Here is an 11,797-nt window from a genome sequence, read left to right as displayed (position 1 = left end):
CCCCTCCCCCCCCGGTGCTTCAGGATGCCAGGGCTTCCCACCTCTATGTGAGGCTCCCCCCCCGTTTTCCTGCTCTTTCGTGAGCCCCAGAGACTGGGCTTTTTCGTGGGGGACCTACCAAATTCGTGGTTTCTGCGAAAATTGGTAATTTGGTAAGTCCCTAGTTAACATGGGTACAGTTTGCACGTAAACGGTGTTCTGGGTTTGATCGCAAGGCTAAATTAAAGCACAAATGCAAATAAAATACTCTATTTCCTCACATGGGTTTCCTAAATCCTAGTTCTCCAAGCATCAACTAATCTTAAAGCTAGTGGATTATCTCTTTATCCATCTACAGAAATCCTGAGTTCTTTTTCATTTCAGACGCCCTCCTACTCTTCAATCCACGACAGCTATTCCCCGTGTTTCATGCACACCATATGTTTATTTGAGGGAAAGTCTGGGATTCTTGCCATTGCTTCAGTGGGGCCAGGATTTCATCCCTTGTCTCCTCTCCTCTGCTCCCACCAGCTAGAATAACATAATGCTTTTACTGTGTTGATACGATTACAGGAAACAGACCTTTCGTGCATGTGACATAGGCCCTTTAAAATATCAAACTTTTTAAAATCACTTTATCATCTAATATAGCATAAAACACCCCCCACACCCTATGACACATCAAGTAATATTGCATCACTAAGATTAACAAAATTATGGGAACTGCTGTTTACAGAAGTTATTCATTTTAAATGTGGTAGCTAATCCTACATGATCTATTTTGTTTCATCTGATTTGAACCAACAGTCTGGTAGGCTTCACTGATTCAGGAATTTCAACATTAAGGAAAAAAGAATGTTTTATTTCCAAGTGCTTCAAAAGAGTGCAACTGCGTGAAACTTTTAGAAGCAGTGACCCAGCAGAGCACTCAAACACCCACTCATATATATAATTCAATGGAACTTCTTGAGTAGCTAAAATTTTGCAAGCGCTTAATGCTTTCCTGCACCGTGGTAGAGGAATCCTGAACCACATCACCTGATCTGAGCCAAACCCTCCCCACATCCTGGACAAGCTTGGTCAAGGCTGGTGTTAGGTGATGACGACTAACATACAAAGTTCTAGGACCTTTGACCAGAAGAGGAGGCTTCTCCTGCTTGGTTCTGTTCCTCCATCCTGCATGCCTACATTTTAATCATCTCCACTCTCTTAGCAACTTGGGCTACTCCTACCCAGCTCCCAGCATTTCTTTGGAGTTGGGCCAAACAGTTACTTCACCTGCCGATTTAGGTTACGATTGTGTTTCCTGCGTTCTACTCTGCTAAGATACCCGACAATACAGTCAATCAGGTTTCTCTGAAGCAACTGCACAGGATATGGAAAAAAACTTTCCTGAGACACTCTCGTCCCACTACAACGCAGAATATAACAAACCCTCTAAAAGCTCAAATAAGAAGCATTTGAGTACAAGAAAGGCAGGACTTGCAGTCATTATTCAGACACAATTCCGTTCGAGTGAAGGTTTGCCCATATAAAAGAAGGCTGCAAAATCTGGCCCCCTTAGGGTAATTCCAGCAATATAATTGACGAACGGAAAGAAAACCCGTCTTCCTCCGGCTGACCAGCGCTAACCTAGCCCGTAGCAAAATTTCAACTTATTCTTACTGGTTTCAGCAGATCAAATACATTTTAGAACCGAACAGACCAACTGGCTCTACATCCGAAAGCAAAAAAACCGCCAAAAGCCAGCTCTAGAACTCCATTTTTTTGGAGGGAGTTCATGTAGGATCTGTAAGCAGCTTAGCTCTGGGATGTATTTTTCTCATCAGTAACGTTCCCACCACCTCAACATGCACAGTGGCTAGACTCTGGGTATGTATGATGTCTGCCATCTTAGCTGACAAGTAAGTGAAGATCTGTACCCGATCATGCACAAGCCATTCAGAGCACAGATTGACAACCTATGACTCTTGGGACAAATCCAGCCCAACAAGTGATTGGATTTGGCCTGCAAAGCCTAGATATCATCAAGTTAGGAAGCAGGTCAGCTCTGTAGTGGGGTGGGAGGTGGTGAAGTTGTGGTGCACAGGTCAAAAACAGTGGCCCACCGTCAGACCCAGCCCTGTTAAAGCGGCCTGCCTAACCCTCTAGCGCTGACTCCTGCATTAGAGGGTTGCACATGCATTCTACGCATTACTAAAACACATTGTAGCAGGAGCCTTTTGCACTCCAGGCACTGGCTCTTCTAGGTGAACGAAAGCGGGGTTTCCATTTGGCTGTGGACATGGGACATTCATTGGAGAGCACGGGTAACTGCTGTATGCAGACTACAGCTGAAGATGCTTCACACGCAAAGGTTGCCAGAAGGGTTTATGAGCTCAGTGAGATGGAGAGAAATGCCTCTGCTGTTGAATATGGGGCAATATTGACTTGACAAGGCTTGCAGAGTTTCTCAGTGTGTTTAGGAGAGGAGAAAGCAGGGCAGAGAAGCATCTTATAAATGCACCAAATCAGACGTACACAAGCTTTTGGGACTCTGAGCTCACTTCCATGTGCACAGCATATGATGAAGAGCTTTGCTACAAAATCATTTACACCACCTGGCATAAATTCCAAGATTGCTCCAGTCCTGGCCTCCTGTTACTGTGCAGTCATATCTCAGGGGCTTCTTGTGTTGCAAGCATGCAGCTTTCCCATCGATCCTTCCCTCTCAATAGGAATCCTCCCAGGAAAGAGTTCTTACAAGAGGCTATCCCAACCCTCAGTACAAACACCCCTAAACTGTGAGAAAAGCTGGACACGGATCCAACATTCAGCCTTGACCCATCCCTTGTGTTCTGGTACAGAAACTTGGATGCCATTCTGTGGCAACTGAATCCAGACTAAAACAAACTGTTTGTTTTTTATTTTATTGAGGTTATGAAATCAAGAACGGAAAGGTCCATCAGGAGACAACTCTGTTAGTATGAACCATCTGTGTTTCAGATAGGGTGGTTCCTCCTCCGTCATCACAATCGAGGGTTATTGGCAAGACAGCAAGCCTACATTGCAACTGTTTGCCAACACTTTCCTATCGCACATCCTCAGAGGAATTTTAATAACAACTATTAGTATTTGTAAAAGCACCACCCTTCAGAACCGAATAGCGTAACCATGCAGCAGAACCTGGGTGGTGTGCAAGGATTCGTTGATGCACTGCAGACTGCTCTCTTTTTAAAAAATTCAGCAAACAACATAGTGCCATACAAAAATCATGACAAAATGGGCTTTTCCCATTTGGTTTGACAAACATCCTTTGGCAAATGTCCTTATACCCACTTCACAGCACAGCATTCTAGCAAGGACACACTGTTTTATATGTTTTACAGAAGTGAAGTGTTAGCTCCCTTCAGGGCTATTCTATGACATTTTTAATGATTGACAGACTTACCATATAACTGGAAGACAAACTCCTTATCTACACTGCTGGGGGAAAAAAACTGGGGCTTTGGGTGAGCCTCTTCCTACATAAGACTGAATGGAGAAATCATATTTATTAATAAACAAAATTAGAATTGACTACGTTTTATAAGCACCTGTTTGGAAGGTCTTGCTTTTCCACCCAGAGTCAAACAAATTGCCAGATTTGGGGTCAGGAAGGAACTTCTTCCCCAGATCAGACTTGGAGAGGAGCGGAGCGGGGGTTGTTTTAACCTACAGGATGGATCTTGGTCCCCTTCCTAAGAACATCAGACCATATACTAACTTAACAATGTTCTGCTTAGAGTAGGAGTAGGGAAGTACATGCTTGGGCTCTTCAGCCAGGGTGATGTTGGGGCTGTTTCAGCAATGTTTGAGAATATAGTTTGAGTGGCCTCTTTCAGTCTGACATCCCCCTGCTCTTACATCTTTTAGACTGGTATCTAGAGAGGTGGCATTAGAGAACACAGATGCTATTTAGATCAAGTGAAGCACTACTAACCTTCCTATGGGGTCATGAGACTAACTCTGGCAGGAAAGAGATGAGAGCAGGCATGTACTGAAGTCAGAAAGAAGGGATGCTATGGCTTGAAAATGAAATGTTTTGAACAATTTTGGGAAGACACACTGCTGCTTGGTTATAACATGCTGCCTGTCCTTATGTTTTCTCTACAGGCTTCTCTGTTCCCTGCACACCAGTGGCCATAGGAAAGTAGGTCAGTTTGCGATAATTTCATTTAAGAACATGTCACTTAGCGTGCTGGAATACACATAATATGCGAGTTACTGATGATAGCCTAACTGTAAAATAGTTAACCATGCACTTCTATCAGAAATAAAAAGTCCCAAAAAGTGTTTACACTAAACAACCCTGGGCTGCACGTATTAAACGGATCCACACACTCATTTTGCCAAGTGTCGTGCATTTCAAATAATGCTACTTCCTTCTATCCTCAGTTACAAATGAAGAGGCACCTTACTGTTAAATCTATAGGCTACTTGCCATAAGAGTTTATCTTAAGAATTTACATTGCTTGTGCTCATTTTAGGGAAAAGGGCATCTGGTGCCATCTGGTGGCCACGTACCTGGAGACATAAATTAGCAGAATCGCCCCTTCCAGCCTAGTCATTAGACTTGTTGCATATCCATCAAATACAGCACCCCCTTGTTCACGCACAAAACCTCACCTCCAAGGGTTTCACATATCACACACAGACACAGGCAATTAAAAATAAAGGCAGGACTTGCGGTCATTATTCAGACAATTCAGTTTGAGTGAAATTTTGCCCATATAAAAGAAGACTGCAAGATCTGGTCCTCTTAGGGATTGTTTCAGATTGTTTTAGGAAAAAGAAAATATAGTGCTTCTCAAATGAATTACTTGCTTAGTATAGTTGCTCATGTGCAAGTCAAAATTGGAAACACCTATTTTTCCCTTGCCCTTTCCTTCTCCCAAGAATTTTGACTCAAACCAGGATGTGTTTGGTCCACATACAATCAATCTCTATATGGACCAAAAAACCCTAATCTTCTTTAGCAAACTACACCAAACTGCACCCAATTTGACTTACCTCTTTTCTGTATTTTCAGTCTTTTCTGTTCACACCTGCTGCTTTTCCTCACCAGTAAGGGATCTGGCATACTCACTACTAGCCCCATAATCCCCAAGAGATTATTCCTCACATAGCAAAATCTGGTTTATTAGTCACTTGGATAATTCATCATCACTATGGCCTTCTTAGTGCACTGAATCCCTGCTAAGGCCACATTGCTTTGTAAACATTTTGGTGAAATCGTCACCTGTTAAAGCATAGTCAGTCATTTCTAAATGTACACATACTAAATCACAATGGAATTTGCTCCTGATATTTAAGTCAGTTAAAAAAGGTACTGACCTATGTCCTCCATGGCACCTGTCAACCCAATACTCTTCAGATTTTCCTGACTCAACAAGAAGTGAATGATCAAATGTTCAACTTCAGAGATTCATTCTCTGCTTTGGTGATGAATGAAAGTGTGTGTGTGGAACAAAACCTGCGATTCATTATTTTACTCCCTTACGCTCATGCAATTCTTCTGCAGAGTGCTCAGAATCGTTTCATTCTGCAACAGTAGGGAGGGGATAAGCAAACCTTTTATAAAGGTAGCAGTGACTTGAGGAAAGACCACATGTGAGATAAAATGTATGGCTTCATCTTCAGACAAGGTTCCTTGGGTGAATTTGATATCTTTTATTAGACCAACCCAAATGGTTGGAGAATGGTTATTAAGCAAGCTTTCGGGTTCAAAAACCCTTCGTCAGGCTAAGGAAGCTTCAGCAGTTGGTGTGTGCTCTTCTCTGCCTATGTCCTTAGACCAACATGGCTACAACCTAAACCCCTGGCTTCATCTTCCTCACTCTAGAGAAAAGGAAAACTTGGAGCCATCAGGAAGATGCTCATCCTCCAAAGAAACACCCCAGATTTTTTTCATTCTCTGTTTTAAAGAAAAAAATAATTGCATATCTGTGCAGCTTAGGGCAGGTCTAAAGAATACGATGAAATGAGCATATGCTACCACCTGCTGGTCATTTTGTAAAGAGAAGTCTCCATGGGACAATTCCTGTGGTTCATAGCGCCGGGCAATCATTGCTCAAAATTGTGGGCAGAAACTCAAGCAGCAAATTATGGGTCAGGATAATATTAGGACACGGGAAGAGAAGTAAACAGCATCCTCAAGAGAACAGTGAAGTGGCACTGCTACACAGTCAAAATTAGGAAATGTGTTGTTTTTTTTTAAACAACCAACTCATTCAGATGAATGAAGAACAGCACTAAGGGAGCAAGGCAAAGATAGGGCTAAAGAAGAGTAAAGTCAAGTACTAAGAGAGTCACTGCATGCATCCCAGCCCTCAAATGGGAAACGAAGTGCGCTTGCAGTGCAGACACATTGGCGCAGGGAGGGGAATCGATACTTTCTACACAGAGCCACGTACAGTAACTGTCCTGCAGCTAGTCTCATTCAATCACAGTATCAAACGGCTGCCGTCGTTTTAGACCGTCAGGCATCATAGTTAGGGACCTACCAAATTCATGGGCCCTGGCAGCCAATTATACGGCTGTAACACGGTCGGGGCCCCTGATTTCATGGATGTATCACAGCTAGAGCCGCCATTGTGAAGATGGAGTAAAGCAACCCCTGCGCCCCTCCCCCCACCATGCCTCCAATTGGCTGAGGGGTGCTGCAAGTCCCACCCCTCCCAAGCTTTGATTGAAAGCCCTAGCTGGAGCTGCTTGGCTTGTTAATTCAGTAATTATCACTAGGGATCCTGGCTTTCCCTGATAAACACCGCCCCCCCCAATTCTCTGATTAACCCCCCAACAGCCCCCCATCCCTGGTGGTGCCCCTTACTCACCCCTCCCTCCACAGTTCCCCCACCCTGCTGGTGCCCCTTGCCCCCCACCCACAGTCCCGTCTGCCCAGCCCTACCAGAGGGAGCCCCTCAGCTGCCAGGGCTATGGGGCCGGGGACCCGGGTCCACAGCACCTTGCCCCCAGTAGGAAGCAGGGACTGCTGCAGAGAAGCAGAGCATGGAGCCCAGCTCCCCCACCTATTGCCTGTCTACTGTGGGCTCGGGTATGTGTGTGGTGGGGGGGGGTATAGCTCATCCTAGCTGCACACTCCCAAGGGGGCAGGAAGGACCCGTGCCCCTCAGACCTGTAAGCAGGGCAGGGGCAGGCACAGGCTGCCTGCTGCGGGCTTGGACTCTCTGCCCTGCTGCCCCCCCCCGAGGCTTCTGCAGCCCAGTGGGTACAACCCAGTGCTGCAGGGCACAGCAGGGACACGCGGGGAAGATCCTTGCTGCTGTGAGTTTCAAGCTGCCCTGGCCATGTGCCCCCTGCGTGCGTGGCAGTAGTGAAGGGCAGAACCCCATGCCGCCACCCCCACTGCTGCCATGCACACAGGGGATGCATCACCAGGACAGCACGGAGCTCACAGTGGCAAGCAACTTCCCTGCATAACCCTGCCGCACCCTGCAGCAGTGGGTTGCACCTGCTGGGCTGCAGATGCCTTGGGGGAGGGTAGCAGGGAAGGGAGCCTGAGGCTGCAGCCTGGGTCCAAGCCCCAGCTTTGCCCAACTCCCTCCCCACCTATGGGGTCCTCAATCCCTCCTCCTCCCTCCCCCACTAACCTATGGGAGCTGCTCTCCAGGCTGCCCAGTGGCCACGTGCACATACATGCACATGGCGCTCCCTGCCCGACTGCTTTCCGCCCATTCCCTCCCAGCCCCCTTGCAGGCTACAACTCTGCCAGCCTGCAGGCAGCTCGCTGCAAAACCCACGGGTTTCTCCAGTAGAATGAGAAATCTGCGTTTTCCCCTGGTAAAGGGAAAAATCCGTGGTTTTCTCCATTTTTCCGTGGAAACAGAAAACGCGGATCCCTGCTTATCATGCTCTGCAAGGGGCAGAGGGCAATAATTATTGAGTAAAGTTTCAAGAGAAGGGGACTTTTGGTGGGCTTTTTCCCTGCTTCCCCGCTCCCCTTCTGGAGATAGAGAGATGGGAACTTTTCCTGCCTCTTCCCCACCCCCCTTCAAGAGATGCTTTTTGCTGACTCTTTGCCAGCTTTTTAAACATAGCTGGTTCCCTGCGCTTTTTCATGAGGAACCAGCTATTTCACAGAAGACTGCCAATTGCACGACTTCCATGAAATCGTGTATTTGGTAGGTACCCAATAATGAATGACAGCAGAATATACACCGAGTATGTGACACGGTAGTATAGGCTACCTACTTTCTACACATTCTCACTCCTTCCCTCCCCCCACTTTAGAGGCAGAGTCTTAAAGGTGATTAATCAACAAAAAGGGATAATAGCCGATCATAATCTTCAAAAAACAGTCTTATGTTTCCCCAGCCCAGCCTCTGGCTTCTTTACTTTTCATTCCATCCAGGAAGAGCACACACCAACTGCTGAAACTTCCCTAGCCTGACGAAGGGTTTTTGAACCCAAAAGCTTGCTTAATAACTATTCTCCAACTATTTGGGTTGGTCTAATAAAAGATATCAGATTCACCCAAGGAACCTTGTCTGCCTACGTCCTTAGACCAACACGGCTACAACCTACACCCCTGCAGCATTATGTTTCTACATTTGGAACGCAGAATGCCCTGCACAACAGGTCACAGGGAGACTTACAGCCCTTTGGGCACTATTACATAATGATAACGATGTAAAATAAAATTGTGACCAAAAGATTTGGTTTATACTCATACTCTGCAGGATGACGACTGTTCCTCACAGATAGTTGACCAGACTCCTGGTAACTTGGCAACTAATAAAAATCTGGCTCCAAGCTTTGTAACCAGAACTATGCATTTCCTGAGGATGGAACAAGTCTGCAAACCAAGTTAAGGAAACTGAATGAAAAGTGTACTAAACAGCTCATAAAACCTAACATAGTTTTCTCTTCCACCTCCATATTTAGGTCTGGGGTCCTAGCTAAATATTTTATTATTGTGCATAAATGGATATAGGTTCAAATATTCCGTTTGTTTTCTTACTGTCCATTGTATTTGTTTCTTTCAGTGGCCTTCACTTCACTTTCTGGGAGATACAGAAAGAACCCCAATTACTTAGGCTAGTCTTTTTTTTTTTTTTTTTTTTTATGAAGATTAAGCCAACCAGTCTGGGAACAGAAGCTTGAGTAGTTGATCCTAGGTATCAACTACTTCAAGGACGACGGGCTATGAGCAATTCCACGAAGTCAAGCTGAACAGCTCCAAAGTCAATCCTGCTCACAAAGTTTATGAACAGCAAAAATATTAGGATATGTACCCAGACAATACGTAAAGAGAAGTTTCAGGAAAAACTAATGAATTCCTTAGTTTGATCAATCCCAACAGCAGGTTTAAATTCAGCCTGGAATGGGCTTTCTGTGTACAGGCAGTAACTTCCATGCCATTCCCTAGTGTGGTCAGTGTGTATTGAAACCACACTTCATGACATTTTTCTTTAGAATTGCTTTGTTTGGAAATGAAGTGATTTTTTTAAAAGAATGTATGCGTCTCTACCTTGACAAAAGTCTCTTTCACCCTATCTGTTGGTGCAGTTAGCAACATACCTCAAGCCTCTTCCTTTCTAACAGTGAAGTCAGCAAAAATGCTTAGAAAAAACACAAAAGGATACAGATTTTACAAAAATATTCTCAGATTTTGCCCCATATCCTTAGCTACCATAAGGAAAACAAAGCTGAAATTAAAATGAGCAGTGATACAAAACAGAGGGCACAGATCCTTTTCAAGTATTTTATAAACCTTGATGATATTTCAGTTCTATACAGCATCCCACATCTATCTATACAATCAGTCCAGGAAAAGGATGGCTGTTTAGTTAATTCTCATAGTATGAACTCTTACTTCTTGCTAGTCTCAATCTGTCACATTCAACAGTCACATGCAAAATGTGACTCTCCTTGCCAGATGTCTCCATATTGTACTTGTTGAGCACTTGCCAGCTCTGCAGGAGTATGACTTCAATGGTAAGACAGAAGAAACATGTGCATTACTAAAGAGTTGTTGCATTTTAATTCTTCCCTTCTATTCTTGTTTGGATTTTTGCTTGCAGTTTAAGAATTCTGGACAGGAAGAAAACAAAACTTTCCCTAGCAGATCAAACCACTGGTTCATCCAATCTGGTGGGCTGCTTTTAGTGATGTAAGTGCCCAACATTTCAGACGAAGGCAGAAAAAAAAACTTTATTACATAATTGACTTTACACATTATGTCAATATGGAACAAAATCTTTCCCGACCTCTGCAGTGGTCATCACATTACTTTGATTTTTTTCTGGCAAGTATAGCTATTAACATGATCAGTCATGCAATCTTTTATAGTCTGCCTGCAACAACTGATGCTCTGCTCTTTCTTTTTGCAGCAAATAAAAACCCTCCTCTGTTCCTGTTGAATCACCACCTCAGTGTTTCATGAGTGTCTTGCAAATTGGTGCTTTCAACCTGTGCCCTTTGCAGAGACTACAGCACAGAAGGGCCCCTTAACACAGAGCATTCTAGGCAGACATGCAAAGGATTTTAGGCTACATCAATGAAGTAGAGGGCAGAAGGACAGGAAAACAGTGTAACCTATGAGGACAGATTTCAAGAAACTTCTAATCAGCTAGCTACAGGCCAAATTTAATAATCTTGAACATATCATGACCAATGTGTAATAAGGAGCAAGAGGAAGGTTACTTCTAGTGACATGGAAAGTATACAAAAGCCAGACATTTTTATGCATAAATTTATTGAACTGCCATAGAACTCACTGCAAAAGACATAAAAGGAACTTCTGGATAATTTAGTACAAAAGAGCAAGTCTTATCCAACATAACAGATCAGCGCATAAACCGGTTTCGATTACTATTAAAAAAAATTGAGTTATCAATTTACAAACAGTAGTCAAAACATAATTTATCATAGATGCCCCACATAGCGTCATACTAATGTAAGCCATGATAAATTCACAGAAAATCCTCCGTGACAATGTACGGATCCAATATTCAGAAATCCATCATGTCCTCTAATTACAAGGATAGCTTGCCCAAAGGGTAAGGACAGGGCATTACATATGTACATACCATTCTGGTTTACCACTGAAACAACTGCAGCTTGGATGACCAGTGGCAACCTATAGAAAACGGCAAGACAGTTGAGAACTGTAAAAAGCAATGAAATAGCAGGGAGAAATTTAAGCAGAGATGCTTCTTTGACTTTGCTGGGAATCAGAACAGACCCCAAGTGAGAACTAGCGGAGTACACCTGGTTTAACGCATGCATGTTTCCTCAAAGACAGGGTCTCTTGCAGCATAGCATTCCAGGATTTCAGTGGTCAGCGAGAGGAAAAGCATCACCCCCTAAATCACCAACATAATTTTCCCCAGCATAAAGGTTTCCTTGGAGAGCTCTCATTCAAGTACCAGCCTGGCCCAGTCCTGCTTAGTTTCAGATGTAACAGGACCGCAGCCTGAGATATTTCAACATGTGTTTAAATTCCCAAATGTTTTTGGTTTAGAAAAAAAGCTTTAACAATTTGATGACGCCAATGACATTAAGAGCTGGGAAGCTTTCACAATGGAGAATTACTCTGGAGACAGGATGTTAAGTAGAATTGTGGTGGCTCTCTCATTAAGAAAAAATACATGCTTTTTACTGTCCCCAAGTAAATCCTCCAGTAGAAGGAATCTACCCATTGATAAGAAGTTTGTCATCTTGGTCCTTTTGCACACTGGAACTTCCTAGCCGTTATATGAAATACATCAAGATAATACATCCGTTATATGAAATACATCAAGATCATACATCCTGCGTCACCTAAGGGGAAAAT

The sequence above is a fragment of the Alligator sinensis genome, unplaced genomic scaffold (genome assembly GCF_000455745.1).
Source record: "Alligator sinensis unplaced genomic scaffold, ASM45574v1 scaffold741_1, whole genome shotgun sequence".
Classification (NCBI taxonomy): domain Eukaryota; kingdom Metazoa; phylum Chordata; order Crocodylia; family Alligatoridae; genus Alligator; species Alligator sinensis.
Note: the sequence above shows the minus strand (reverse complement) of the source record.